The sequence below is a fragment of the Bidens hawaiensis genome, unplaced genomic scaffold, assembly GCF_021521415.1.
Source record: "Bidens hawaiensis isolate Kalapana, Puna unplaced genomic scaffold, B.hawaiensis_p1.1 tig00000055_1, whole genome shotgun sequence".
NCBI classification, from domain to species: domain Eukaryota; kingdom Viridiplantae; phylum Streptophyta; class Magnoliopsida; order Asterales; family Asteraceae; genus Bidens; species Bidens hawaiensis.
The window spans coordinates 59929-76502 of NW_027491016.1; the positions used below are offsets into that span (position 1 = coordinate 59929).

At 32.6% G+C, this 16574-nt stretch overlaps 1 pseudogene across 1 annotated transcript; it reads right to left on the reverse strand.

Annotated features, from left to right (window-relative positions):
• Window positions 1-3851: 3851 nt before the first annotated feature.
• On the reverse strand, window positions 3852-10772 carry LOC143628227 (uncharacterized; annotated as a pseudogene). Its single transcript, XR_013152720.1, has 8 exons — window positions 10434-10772; window positions 6976-7698; window positions 6281-6382; window positions 6114-6197; window positions 5782-6016; window positions 5539-5699; window positions 4067-4345; window positions 3852-3998 (listed from the first exon to the last, which is right to left on the reverse strand). The product of XR_013152720.1 is annotated as an uncharacterized LOC143628227 (transcript).
• Between the last annotated feature and the right edge of the window lie 5802 nt (window positions 10773-16574).

Sequence of the window (16574 nt, forward strand, 5' to 3'; positions counted from 1 at the left end):
AGTGAAAACCAATTTGTTGTTATTATTAGCCTTATTTTATAGGTGTTTGCTGTTATTTTTTGTTCATATTTGCTAATTTTCAATTATGTTATAAGTATTTACTGATTTATATTTTGTCGTTATTATTAGATTTTTTCTTTTGCTGTTATAAGTATTTGCTGTTATTATTTTTTTCTTGATTTTGATTCTTTTGTTGTAATTTTTAGGTTTTTTTCTTTGTTATTATAAATCATTGTTTATGTAGATTGGTATTGTAGTTGGTATTGTTTCTTACGTTCTCATTTTTTTATAAATTGGTATTATTTCCTACATTTTTATGTTAGGATTAAAATGTACATGAACATTCCCCTTAAATGTTGTACTCTTCACATATTTCAGAAAATGACTAAGCATATCAAATGTAATTTTTACTATAAGACTGTTGATCTTGTACAACTTTTCTACTAGCAACTATCATTATTAGGCTTTTTAATGTTTAAATACACGAAAATAAGCAGGTTTTGGGTTGACATATCTAACTCATTTAAAAAATTTGTCATGTTCAGGTTGGCTTCTTTAATTAAACGAGTCAAGTTAGGTTGAGTTGTTTAACCCGTTTAGTTAAACATCTGGAGCCTCAAACCTGGTTACGACGCGTTTAAACAATTATTTTACGGCCCACCAACTTGATTAACATTTTTACAACTTGGTTATCACTCACCAACTTGCTTATCGTGTTTAGATAAATGGGTTAAACGGATTATTATCGGTCAAAACATGAACCTGGTACATGTTGATTTACCTTTCAGCCCCTAGAGATGAAATCAACGACAGCGGGGCATTTTGCGTGGCAGGTGTCATGACAATCTGGCCCACTCGTGCACCACCGGTCAAAAACCATCCTTAACATCAAAAACTATTCTGAAACTCTGATACATATAAACATGCATTGGCAAGAAGTTGTTAAGACCCGTGAAGAAAATTTTGTCAAACTTATGTTGATGCAGGGGTTGATTATGTAAAAAAGCTTTAGTTGAAGGTAACCAGTGGCAATATAGCCTGACAACACTGCATTTACCATTTTACCCCCAACAAATATTCACTAAGGTCCTGTTCGTTTTAAGGATTTGCAAGGAATTCTAAGGAATGAAAATGAAAACTAAATCCCGCATGCTTGTTGCCCGCTTGCCTTCTGCTTCGATGTAATCCAATAAGCTTTTATAAACGTTTACCTTATATTTCATTTCAATCCCATTAAATCCCACATCTCATGGGATTTTAAAATCCCACATATTTTAAAGGATTGTTATGCAAAATAAAACCCCTCCAAAAAAAATTCAAAACAATTAATAAAAAAATCATAACTCAAAATATACATCAAAAACGAAAAATGTAAAAAAACTAAACCGTTTCCGCCTTTGCCCTCGTTCTTAAAAAAACGAGAAATGAACCGAAACCGAAAGTCGATGAAAACAAAACACAAACCAAAACTGAACCGAATTGATGGAAACCGAAAAAATCGATCAAAACTGAAACCGAACAGAAATGAAACTGAAAAAACCTACCACAACGAAACAAAAGGCCGAAAACGAATCCGTAACTGACCAAAAACAAACAAAAGAATATTTCAATTCCAATACATATTAACCAACCAAACACATGATAGGGATTCTCAAACATTCCATTCCATTCCAATTCCAATTCCAAATCCTTTAAAAAAAAGTCCATGAAACGAACGCGCCCTAAAAGTCTAAAATATTTCAAAACAAAATTGATGGAAATTTTACTCTTAACATCTATATATTTACTAAAATGTTAATTAACAGGGCATTGGGTTGAGCAGGGCTGTCGCTTTTACCCGAAATCGAAACCTAACCCGAGAAATACCGTACCCAAACCCGAACTAACCTGACCCGAGAAAAGGTTAACCCGAACCCGAACCAAAGTAATTCGGGTTGGTTCTTGGGTCCGAATTCTAGGTTTCGGGTCAACCCAAATAAACTTTTTGTTTTAAAACCATATATATTTTTAGGTATTATAGGCTACGCCTTAGCCGCTGACGCTATCAGAAGTTAGTCCAGATCGACTGTTCACATTCCACCTATTATGAATCGATTGTTTATTGTATCAACCAACATTCATGTAGAGAAATCCCCCAATAATCTCATGAAACTGCATAAAGGTGACAAAGCAATACAACATCATTCATCTATCATCACAAATTCTGGAGAATTGACCGGTTCACCCATTGGTGTTTCATCAGACCCTGGCTACACACACTTTAAAGGACCAGAAGTTGTTGTGTTCTTTAAGGAATCAACTTTTGTTTCTTTTGGAAAACGACTATCGATATCCTAAGCCTTTTCTTTGCTTGTTAGTAGCGCGACTCATGAAGATATGGTTGTAAAATAAGACCAATATAACACGTTATTTTCCACTTTACCAACCAAATTCATCCTTAATTTATAAAATCACATTTTACTTTTCTGGCTTTGATAATATTCTTTTCGACCTCTACTTTTGCACATGCACTCATTTCCCTGAGTATCGCCTGGTATTGTCTGGGGTTGACAAAAATAGGCTCTGGTCCCATCTGAGGTGCCAAAGGTATCATTGTTGGCACATTCACATATTGAGATCTACAAACACAATCAAAATGCATCAATACAGTGATGATCTTTGAAGTGAAAAACAACGATTTGGGGTAAAAAAAAAAGTTAAGAAAATAAGCATGATTTAATAATAATTACCACAGTAATTGAGAGAAGGGTAAAAACATATATTTGGAAGATGAAATTGAGGATATTCAGCTGAATATGTATATCTGTTTTTATCGTATATAGGAAACCATATCTTTTTCGTAGATATAGCAATAAATCTGAGAAAATTTAGCTGTAAATCTTTGTATGTGTTTGTATCAAATACATTTTTCATGTCTAACCGTGTCATCTCTTCTTTACAACATATTTCCTCCTAATATCATGTTCCTAACCTAAGATTTAATTTGCAAAGCTATTTCATTTTCATAAGCTATTTCTTTGTCGGTCAAAACATCATACGCGCATGTATAACCATTTTTAACTTGTAATACGACCCCATGTTGGCCACAAGTTTTGTGACATCAATGGTGTTCTTATAGTTCCAGTTAAGATGAAAATGTAAAGTCTAGTCATTACGCCAAGCGGCCCTATTACATGTTAAAACTAGAGGTGCACAAAAAAACCAGTTCTGAACCCGACCCGACGGTTCCTACCTGGAACTAGACCCGACCCGACCCTACCGCGGGTATGGACCTGACTTTGGGTTTCCTCCCAAAACTGTACCCGGACCCGGAACCGGAACCAACCCGGACTCGGTGGAACTGGTTTCACCAATACCCGGTCAAAACCCGACCCAACCCTACCTGAAACCCAAAAAAAAACCCGATGGAACCGGTCCAAACCCGGTCAAATACCCGACTATACCCGGACTTGGTTTTGACTTTTGTTGACTATACCCGGAACCGGTTCCTACCCGATTCCGGTTTATGAAAATACCCAGTTTGTGCACCTCTACTTAAAACTGTGGTTTTTGTCATTAATAAGAAATTATTACTATAGTCTCTGCTGTTAACTTCAAATGCACGCTTATTATCACTGGCATTTGCGTGTTTTCTTACCTTATTATTGTAACTTATTTGTTATTCAAAACAAAAGACTTTTTTGGCTATGTATCATCAAATTACATAACTGTTGTCAAAACAGTATAACACTGCAAAGAAAAAAAAAGAGATTCTATATATCATAGCAATAAAATAAACTTCAAACAAAACTGGTGATAGTCAATTATTTAACTTAACAAAAATTTTAAAAAAAACAATTAAAAAAGCCCTTAATTATTACAAATTACAACAATAGCCAACTGCGAATCAACCTTGATGTATGTTTATCATTCCATCGACGGTTAAATGTACCAACCAACATTTATGTAGAGAAATCCCCGAATATCATAGATTGACCGAGTGCTATTCTAACACGAAGCTGTCAAAATAACAATACATATTAGAAAATAATGGTTTTATTTAATAAAAACGAGCAAAGCAAGATACCTTAACATCTAAGCAGGGATCATTGGCCATGTTCTTAAGTTGAGAAACGATTCCAGCATTTCTCAATTTGACCACGCGCGCTAATGCACCGGCGCCGGTTGGAATGGTGAGGTTGACTATGGTCCAAACCGCAGCGGTTCTTAATTGAGCAACATTACTTTGTAACATAGTCACCATTATTGTTTGAACATCATTATTTGAATCTGGAAGAATTTGGTTCATAACTGCTTCTTTTTGGAACTCTTTTCCCGATGCCACGTTGCACAGGACATACATTCCCTGTTCGATACATATTCTTAGTTGTGTGTGACCAGAATTTATGAATTTTGTCTATAATTGTAAATAAACGAAAACTACTTTCCAACAGTATTTTCTTCAATTAAAGGAGTATTTTTTTATGACCAGATGTTAAAAGATAGGCTTGTAAATGAACCGTACAAACATGAAAAGAGCACGTTTGTGTTCATTCATTTAACTTTAACAAAACAAATGATCGAAACACGAACAATAGTGTTCGTTCGTTAAGAGCATGAACATTTTGTTTATCGTTTATGCTCGTCCATTAACAGAATAAACGAATATAACTAAACATAAATGAACGAATATAACTGATCTAAAACTGGTTAAAAGTAGTTGGGCCTAAAAAGTAATAACAGCCAGACTAAAATGTATTGGGCCAAAAAAAAAAATAATAATGAATTCAAACAAACGTAACGAACGAACATAAACGAATTTAAATGAATGAAAGTAAGCGAACGTTCACGAACATAAACGAACAAACGAAACATGTGTTCATGTTCTTTCATTTAACTAAATGAACAAATTTTTTGTTCATGTTCGTTCTTTTATTTTGTAATCATCATCATCATCATCGTACTCGGTATATCCCACCAATAGCAAAGCTATGGTAGGGTCTGAGGAGGGTAAGATGTAGGCAGCCTTACCTCTACCCCATAGGGATAGAGAGGCTGCTTCCGGTGAGACCCCCGGCTCGATAGTAGTTTTGCATCAAGCCTTGGACATAAGGCACATAGCACTCAATCATCGGGACACCGGCTGATCGGTGCATGTACCCTTATCTTTCAGCTATCAACGCCACTACATGATGCCTGATTAACCGTCCGTCACTTTTAACGTTATTTTCACGAGATTAGTAAAATAACGTCAAAATTAGTGCAATTTCACTTTTGCCCACCCGAGGGCTCACACATATATACATCATATGTGCGCACCGCAAGCAGGGCTATTATTTTGTAATCATGATTATCAAATTTACTATTTATTAAAAACCCAAGAAATGGATTGTAACATAACTAAGGATAAATGTAACTCAAATTTACTATGCTACTCGGCTTTTTCCCACACTTTAATATGCAATTATGATGATGATGATGATAACAAAATAATAATAATAATAATAATAAATGTTAAAATTCAACTAAAGCAAAAGATTCAATAAAAAATGTTAAAACCTGAATCAAAACTTCAGGTTTCGAAGCTCTTCTTAGTTGTCTTCCAACAGCGTTTAATAAAAGAGCATCTTCATTGAAGACGTAGTCAATCGAGTCAATGGATCCGTTAACAAGGTTGCAAATAAGGCCCAAAGCTTGCTCTTGTACACAAGCACTAGAATCTGTAACAAGTAATATAAACCATGTGCTAGTTAATGTATGGTTTAATCATTTTATTAAGGAACCTAGTGACAATTGGATTACCAGAAACTAGGCTTGTTAATGACAATGCTCTGAGCTCCATCAAGACCCCGTCTTTACACCTGTTGTCGACAAGAAACATCAGGTTTCTCAAAGCCCGTACAGCATTTAGTCTATCTCTTGAATCCATAGATTTTGACAGCTCAGCAAGCTGTTTCACACCTCCATTTTGTACAAAAAGAGACTTATGCATTGTAAAATCAATCACTAAGTTACCAATAGTGCACAGTGCAGCAATCTGCAGATTAATCCAGTCAACCATATAACCATAGTCAACACCAAATGGGTCAACCCAAAAAAGTCAACCGAATACTCAAATTAAAGTTATGATGTACCTGAACAGAAGTAGAAGTATCGTCTAGAAGCTGAATAAGCGGTATAATAACTGCTTCTGTCATAAAATGACCTGCGCTCAAATACTGAAAAAAAAAAGTATTGTTTTTAAGATGGTCAAGAAATCCTTAAAAACAATATACCATGTTTTCTTCTCAAAATTACAAACCTTAACCGAGCGGGAGATATTTTTCAAGCATATGCAAGCAGCAACAAGCACATCCACAGTAGCATGACTTAGAGCATCAGTTATAATGTTTATAGTCGGTAACTGTGAAGCAAGAGTTACACGTTTAAAAAATACATAAACAATAGACATTTAAACGAACCGAACGAACACGAACAAAGCATGTTCGTGATTATTCATTTAACTTTAACCAAACAAACGATGGAACATAACCAATCACACGAACATGGTCATCTTGTTCGTGTTCTTTTATGTTCTTTCGTTAACTGTATAAATGAACGGTTCACAAACTGTATAACTGAACATGGATGTGCGTTATGTGAAGAATGTGTTGGCCTAGAAAATTATTAAAACTAGACTGAATTGTAATGGATTTAAAATATTTTAATGAATATACTGAAGAACTTAAAAAATGCAAACTAACAAACATAAACGAACATAAGCGAACAAACATAAAAAAAATTAAAAGAATGGACATAAACAAACTTTCACGAACATAAATGAACAAACAAGACATGTGCTCATGTTTGTTTGGTTGTTATAACTAAATGAGCAACAAAAAAATTGTTCATGAAAATGGTTCACAAACAATTCACTGAAAGTTCGGTTCGTTTGCAGGCCTGATAAACAATATTAAAAATTTCGCATACGACAGATTTTAAACATTGAAAACAAACCTTGGGTTATTGTAAAAGAACCGATCTACAACATTCAAGATTTGAGCATAGATTAGCCAATATCATTAATATTCCCTCAAGACGTTTAGGTTGTAATAACTCCTTTTGCATGTGGTCACAAAGTTTGTCAATTGTATTCGCCTCAAAGGCTGATTTTTGTAGACTCTCTTCATCTGCTATGAAACTAGATAAAGTAAACAATGCTTCATCTCCCACTTGACCAGAATCATCAATAAGTTCAAGTAATATTAATATCAACTTGGTTCTGATTCCAACCGATTGAAGATACGATGGAACAGCATTTTTAATCAAAATCAAGCACATACATGCAAGCAATCTTGTTCTTGGATACCTATCCTTTGTCAATTCTATTAAAGTACCCGACATTCTACCATTTTCAGGTCCTACAAACTCTGAAATAACATGTGGATTTTCTTTTGTGATTGTAGCGAATGACTCTAAGCTGGCATCTCGTTGGCTTGTGGTGCCTTCTAGAAGGTTGATCAGCCTTTTTAGGGTTCCAGCATTAGCTAATCTCTTTTGCTCATCATTTGTTTCACAAGAATGTATTATGATACTTGCACCAAGTCCTGTTAAATTTTCATTGTTTTTATCCAATAAAGATAAAAGAAATTCCATGTTTTTCTCCTGAAAAAAGTCGTACTTGGGTGCCACTTTTGACTGGTATATCATTTTAAGTGCACGTGCACCTGCATCTACAACCTGCATGATAGTTGTTTTAGTTACAATTGAAAAATGTCACTATAAACAGATAAACTTATAGAAAAATTATGCAAAAAGGATCAGTTTATAATACATATCCTATATTGTTGGATTTTATGATGAGCAAGTAACAGTAAAAGATGTGCCTGAATTTTGGGTTCATAACACATATCATTTTCATTAGCAACTAATCACTAACTTTCTAAATGTAACCAAATTTGTGACACCAAATCGATGGAATCATACAAAATCAAAATGCTAGGATTTGGGAAATAGAAAACTAGTGTAGCTATCTATGTAACTGTTATAGATCAATGTGTGCTGATTGTTATGTAATATTGATTAAAATACAACAATGATATACTCATAAAAGTTTTATTAATCAGCAAAATTAGCAATCCTTTATGAGGCTCTAACTGCTTACACATCATTATAATATTCATATTGCTTAAATCAATCAGCAGAGAAGTTTTAATCTTAATATGATATACTCATATACATTTTATTAATCAGCAAAAACTAACAATCTGTTATAAAGCAAAGGATCTGACTGCTTATACATCATAATAATCTTCATATTCCTTAAATCAACAAGCATAAAGGTTTTAATCTTCATATTGCTTAAATCTTCATAACGGTATACTCATAAAAGTTTATTCATCAGCAAAATTAGCAATCTGTTATGAAACAAACGCTCTAACCGCTTATAGATCATAATAATCTTCATATTGCTTAGATTTTCATAATGATATAAAGTTATCCATCAGCAGCAAATTAACAATCTGTTATGAAGCAAAGGCTATAACTGCTTATACATCATAATAATCTTCGTATTGTTAGCCCTAAAGGCCTAAATCACCTGTCAAACTTATCAGATCAACTTAAAAACTAAACCGTAGGGAATTTCAGTTATATAACTACATCATGTTTCTGTGCAGGCTAACCTAACCTAACTAGTTAGGTATAATGTGACATTGCTGTGCAATAATCTTCAATCAACACATCACGGAAATGCAAAAACAAAAGCACGAATTAGGTTATCTCGCTTATCTATGTACTATTATATAAAAGAGGATGCTGACTGTTACTTTACAGCAATGATATACTCATAAAAGTTTTATTGATCAGCAAATTTAACAATCCTTTATAGAGGCTCCAACTGCTTATAGTTATACATAATAATCTTCATTTTGCTTAAATCAATCAGCAAAACAGTTCTAATCTTCATAATGATATTCTCATAAAAGTTTTATCCATCAGTAAAATTAGCAATCTGTTACGAAGCAAAGGCTTTAGTTGCTTATAGATCATAATAATCTTCATATTGCTTATATCAATTAGCATAAAAGTTTTAATCTTCATACTGCTTAAATCTTCATAATGATATTCTCATAAAAGTTTTATCCATCAGCAAAATTAACAATCTGTTATAAAGCAAAGGCACTAACTGAGTAACTGCTTATAAATCATAATAACCTTCATACTGCTGGCCCTAAACCACCAAATCAAACGTAAACGTACTATCAATCAGCATAGCCAAGCAAACTTATCAGTTTAATTTAAGCCTAAACCGTTACATAAATGCATCATGTTCCCTGTGCAGACTAACCTAACCCTAACTAATTATGTACAACACGACATTACTGTGCAACAACCTTCAATCAACACATCAGGACAATGCAAACACAAAAACACAATTTACATATTCATCAGCAAAATTTACAATTTTTTATAGAGGCTTTAACTGCTTATACATCCTAATAATCTACGTATTGCTTAAATCAATCAGCATAATAGTTTTAGCCTTCATATAATTTTCATAAATCACACTCCTAAAAGTTTAAATAATCAGCAAACCTAACAATTTGTTATGAAACAAAGTCTCTCTATTTATACATCATAATAATCTTCAAATTATTAGCCCTAAATCATCATATCATCAGTTATATAACTGCATCATGCTCCCTGTCCAGGCTAACCTAACCCTAACTAATAACATTGCTGTGTAATAACCTTCAATCAAACTTATTATCAATCAAGCACATCAACATATCAGATCAACTTAAAACTAAGCATATCAGTTATATAACTTTATCACGTTCCTGTGCAGGCTAACCTAACCCGAAGTCCTAACTTATTAGGTATAACATGACATTACTGTGTAAAAACCTCCAATCAACACATCACGGCAATGCAAACACAAAAACATGAACAGGGTAATGTAACTTATCTATGTAACTATTATTATAGTACAGAGAATGCTGATTGTTTACAACAATGACATCCAAGTTATATTCATCAGCAAAACTAACAATCTGTTATCATAACAATCTTCATATTGCTTATATCAATCAGCATAATAGTTTCAATCTTCATAAATCATAATGATATACTCCTAAAAGTTCAAATAATCAGCGAAACTAAAAATCTGTTATGAAACAAAGACTCAAACTACTTATACATCATAACAATCTTCATATTATTAGCCCTGAATCATCATATCAAACTTATCAGTTACATAACTGCATCATGTTCCCTATGCAGGCTAACGTAACCCTAACTAATAGCATTGCTGTGTAATAACCTTCAATCAAACTAATTATCAATCAACATATCAGATAGACTTAAAACTAAACATATAAGTTACATAACTTAATCATGTTCGTGTACAGGCTAACCTAACCCTAACTATTAATAAAACCTTGAATCAACACAAAAACACGAATAATATATACCTTCTGATTCGAATGCGAAAGCAGATTAACGAGATGAACAAACGCTCCGGCGTCTAAAACAGCGTTAACACCGGAATCAACACCGCACGCAAAACTACCAATCGCAGCGGCACACTGAATAAGAATCGAATCAGCGGAACCAGAATCCGACGCCAGAATCGAAACGACGAACGGAACGGCGCCTAATTTGATGTACGAAACCTTCTTCGTCCGATTGCCGATTATCTGGTTCTTAAGTTCGCGAAGGACGTTTAATTTGGCTTCGCCGCCGTCTGCGGCGACGGCAGCGGAACGGAGCCGCGAAATTAAACTCTCGGGACGGTTAGTGGAGCCTGGCATGGTGGTTGGACCACGGCGAATGTCATACGCTCCGCGCACCAACGCGTGTGTATTAGCGCGTGAGTGTGTGTGTGTGTGTGTGTGTTTAGAAATATAAATGGTGTGACTTCAATGCGTTGTTTGACGTTTTTTCTTATTGGATGAATGTTATCGGCCTCTAATTTTTATCTTTTATATTATTTTGCTTATTGTTTATAGGTTTATTGACACTATTACATAGCTGGTGTTCCTGCTGGTGACAAACGCTCGATTCGCTTGGCAACGATCTACATACTTGTTTATGGTTTAATTATTTTACCGCACTTATCACGTTATGCTTGTTTATATTGTTATGTCAAAATTGGTGATATTTTCACTCAACTTTATGTTGACAAAACTCCATTTTATACGCATATGCAGGTTGCTTGTAATGAAGATTGAAGTTTGGACATGTAAACGAGACTTTAGGATGTAATCAAGTTAACATTTATTTAATATTACATTTGTATATTTAAACTGTTTATTGTATTTGGATATTGTGTGTATAATTGAAATAAATAATTAATTAAATATTGTCACATTTATATTATGATAGTATCTTCGAGCTGTGAGCAATCGGATCACGCCCCGACATTTCCGCCTTTGGTTGGGGTGTGACACAATGGTCCCCCGTTAAAAATGACTTAACGGCGTTATACTTTTTTCCGAATTTCAAACTAAAGTTTCAGGGCTTTTGATCGGAAGGAGGATACGAGTCGATTGATGTAAAACTTCGTTCAAAACGGTGATCCAGACGACTTGATTTTTGTTAATTGTATGTTTAAACACCCGAATTGAAGCATTATTTTGTCGTTTTGGAGCACCGTTTCAAACAAAGTTTTACATCAATTGACTCGTATCCTCCTTCTGATCAAAAGCCCTAAAACATTCGTTTGAAATTCGGAAAAAGGTATAACACCGTTAAGTCATTTTTAACGAGGGACCATTTGGGCCAACTTTTTTAAATTTGGGACCACCAGTGGTGATAAAATGAATAGGGATTATTATCGGCTAATATCAGTCAATAGGGATTATTAAAATCCAATAAACCTTGTTTATAAAGATTATTATTACTTTATTTAAACCCTTTTCCTTTTTCCATATTTATTTATACCAAGGTTCCCTTCGCGCGTTGCGTGAGGGACTTGGTAACGGGTTTGAGTTTTTTAAATGCAGATATACAATCATATCATAACTTTGATCATGGTTGTAAAACTCCCAACTAGGCGCAGAGTAATCGCTATAAGGTATGGTGCCGAGGTGACTTCTTTAACTCCTCCTGGTTACTCGGAATCGATAAAAAAGGGTCAACCTCCGCCACAATTGGATCTAATCGGTCAACTCAAACATATTTTGATTTTAAAAAATTAAACATAATTAATATCTCTATAACATTAAAGACTGACTGTCATTTTTTTAATTAATGATTTTCAAATTTTAGATACTTTAGTATTTGAAGATGCATCTTTTTTATTTATATTGATATTCATTACAAATATTAGTAGATTTATTATACTTGACATATATATAAGCTCCCAAAAATAAGTTTCTTTATAATTTACCATGTCCGAGTACTCCCCAAGTACTCTCCGCATAAACCGGGTACTCGCAACTCCCCAGTCGACTTCCCTGGGAGCGCCAAACGATTTTTGCAACCATGGCTTTGATACAAAAGAATGTTTATCTAAATATAAACAAACTTGGTTGGTATCGGTTCCGCTCATTACGGTATCAATATGATATTGCAATCACTATATAGCTTACAATAAAAAAAGATATTCTATTGCGAATACAATTTTGTTTTCAATGAAACTTACATGCTTTATTGTGAATACACCTTCATTTTAACGGCGCTACATAGATGAAATAAACATGTCGTAACGGCATGCTAAAAAATATAAAAAAAAAACTTCGTATGGTGATTATTAAAAAAGATCAGTAACTTAAATATATATATATATATATATAATAGCAAATTAGTGAGCATATTATAACCATGAATACTTTGAGGGGGGGGGGGGGGGGGAATTAAACAAAGTTTAGCAAAAGAGAATTTTCGGGATCAAATTAAAACAATCTAGAACTTTGAGAGGGTTAATTTGAAATAACTTAAAATTGAGGTATAACAATTACAAAATCTTGAACTTCAGTGTAGCAATTTAGATTTCTATTAATTTATAGTATAATTTAAACAATTTTTATAAAATTTCTAAAAAGTTAAAAGAGTATATATATTACAACAGGACAAAAGGTTAAAATCAGCCTATAAATGGGAATCGTGAGAGGAAAAAAAAACAACAAATTCCATCAACAACAAGGTTTCTAATAGGGTCGGGAGAAAGTAAGATATCGACAAGCCATTTCACAATATGTCAGTTTTGTCTAATATGAATAGCTATCTCCATAAATATAGATAATAGAGATAAATGCTAACTTCAAAATTTATTGAAATCTTTACTTTCTTTAAATCTTTTTCTTATTGGATGAGTGTTATTAAACTCAAATATTTACTTTTCAATTAGTTTGTCTTGTTTTGCTTATTATTTATAAAAATCTTTACTTTATTTAAATCCTTTCCTTTATCTACACTTATATTTATTTTATATGATTTTTGTAACGTTTTAAAGAAAGAAAGTATTTGTTAGGGAAATAAAAAAAAATCCACCTATATTCTAATAAAGTAAAATAAATATAGACATTTGTCATCTTTTGGTTAATTCTTACAATTTTTTCCCTCTAAAACTAATATATATGTAATAGATCAATCATTATTCACTTTCCTTTTACACTATATTTATAATATATATATATATATATATATATATTTATAAATATAAATATTAACATATTATTTTACTTTATATTTCAAAATACTTGGTGAATTCCAAAAATAAACAACAAATCATGTTTCTCAAATGAAAATTGTTTCGGGTTTGTTGTGAAACTTAAATTTGATTTTATGGGTCAAAAGTTGATAAATAGATTGTTTGGTACAAGTTAACTACATTTAGGTTAAAATTTGTTATTAGTCAAAAATAAAAATTTTGAGTATTTTTAAAAATTTGAGCATGTAAACTAGATTTATTGTCAAATTTGTTATGGGTTCAAAGTGTTGACTTGAAAATGTTAAAAGTATGAAAGTTAGAATTTTATACATGATTCGAGTTTCAAATTCATTTTTTAGGACATTTTTTGAAATAATCAAAAGGTTCGGGATTTGGTAAATTGACTATTTTTCCTTCAACTACTAAAATTTAATCAAATATTGCCTATTAATGCTTTTAACTTTTATCAAATTTGAAATATTTATGTCAACATTAACTTTTCCTTCAATGGTGATCAGAACGTTGTATGGGAAACATGTCATGCAAAACTATGCTCAAATAAAACAAAATATTCACAAAATTGAATGGGTTAACATGTTATTTTTTATGTTGTCATTATGACAAAGTCGAGAAACTCTCTGAAACTTATCAAAATCTTTTTCATGGTGTAGCTCAAAAAAACATAGTTCTTTAAGAACATTTATCGTTACAATTTAATGTTCTACTTTCCATTAATGGGTGGTAAATTGAGAAATATATCAATAAAGGTAACGCTCCTTTTATATTTAGGCTGAGTGGTTAGAATTACTATCGTATGAGAGGTCTTATTTCGAAATTGGTTTCATAACCAAAATTCTTTCAATTATACATATATGACACCGAGAATGAATTTTTCAATACAAAGAAGCATTATCGGGTATATTTTTGCACGAGCCTTTTTTTTATTAAGTTCATTAAAAAAATCATTCTGTAATATAAAATAAAATCAATTTATGTACACATTGTATAGATACAAACATATATGTAATATATTTTTTTCATATACGCTGTGTAATTATTTGTTTTAATTGTAATTTTATAATTTAAATTATTCCGTATATAACACGGGCTCTAAAACTAGTATTACTATATAGGTAAAAATCAGCTCATAAGCAAGAAACATGATGTATAGCTATTGATAGGATCATGAAAGAGTGAAATGTAAGCACATTATTGAGTGAGATACAAGTTTGTCTAATGTGAGCAGCTATCTCCGTAAGTGTATAGATAAATGTTAACTTAAACCAATAATTTAAAATGTGGATAGCAGGCGTGACAACATTATATCAACAACGTGTGGAAGATAGACGTGAGTTAATCATTTAGGTTTTTTGTTAACAAATTTAGTATAAATAACTTATTACTTAGTTTTTGTTCATGAAAATCACTTAAGACACGTTCATTCAAAGTAGTCCCAAATTAATGTAGATTTTGGTTATATACAAGGTCCTGAATGACTTGTTGAGTTCTCAATACTGTTAGTTCATTATCATGTGGATATTGTTAGTTCCGTGAAGTATTGGTTTAAGTGCGATAACTATATGTTTCTGTTGAATAGAATGTATAATAGACGGTTAATAAGACCGAGATAAAAGAAAATTATGAATTGCGTGTTAATGTGTAGGTTTGTTTTCAATAACAGATCCATGATTTTTTTCTTTTTTTCACATGGGTCACTTATTTCTATATTCGAATGTCGCTTAACTCGACACCTAAATTTATGGTTCGGGTCGGGTCACACAAATAATAACTTATCTTTTAACTAGTATATAAAACTAAGCACTAAGATGGAGGTATCACAACCATTTATTTTATTTTGTCTTTCATTTTGTTTTCAAATGTAATTTTTTTAACGGTAATGCTACATTTATCCCTTTAATGTTATAATCTAATACCTTTCATTTAAAAGGCTTGTACCTTTACCATGTGGGCTAATCATACAATGGCGTTTTCAAATGTAATATTATAATTTTACAAATCCCAAGATTATATTAAATAAAAAACCTTAATATATGTTAAATTAAAATCAAGAAAATTACGGGATTTGTTCACCAGCAACCTGTATACTAAATTTGCTAATGTCTTTGAGTTTCTTGTGTTGAATAAAAGAAATACGAGGCCATTCGCAACGAGTCTAATGCCCACATTCATTTCAACATAAGTGCATAACAATGCCCCGCACACCATTGATTATGTTATGAAATGATTTGGTATCTATGTGACCAGGTTTTAAAATGGTTTGGCATATGAAATATGGGTGAGGCACTTAAACACAAAAATCTAGGGGTATTTTTATATTTAACAAGACACTATTCTATTAAAGAGCCCACGTGAAATGAAACTAGACGAAAAAATAAAACAAAATTATTTTCAATTTTTACATTTCTCTTAAACGAGCAAAGTGTCATTTCCGTCCCTCAGGTCCGGTCATTTATACAACTTTCATCCCAAAACCCTTTTTTTTCATCCGGAATCCTGAGGTAAGTTTCACGATTTCTGTTAACTCCGTCCGAATCACTAACTCCATCTATTGATATAACACAATTATTACCGATTGCAAGTCCCATGCCAACACTACAACAAATTGGTATCGACCAGAACTAAATTCTCGCTGCATCGCCCTTGAAATTCTACATATTACCGGTTTAAAAATATAAAGTACAGAGCGCGCTCGTAAAAAAAACCCGACAAGAAACTACAATTATATTCTTACCGATTGCAAGTACCATACCGACTACAACAAACCGGTTTCGATCAGAACTAAACTCTCACCGCATCACCCTTGAAATTCTACATGTTACGGTTTAAAAAAGTATAAAGTGACAAGAAACTAAAGTAGAAGGGTCCATAAGTATGTATATATAACCATCCAAAATAAATCTTTTCCCGACGGCGGCAACAACGACGGTGATGATTAACA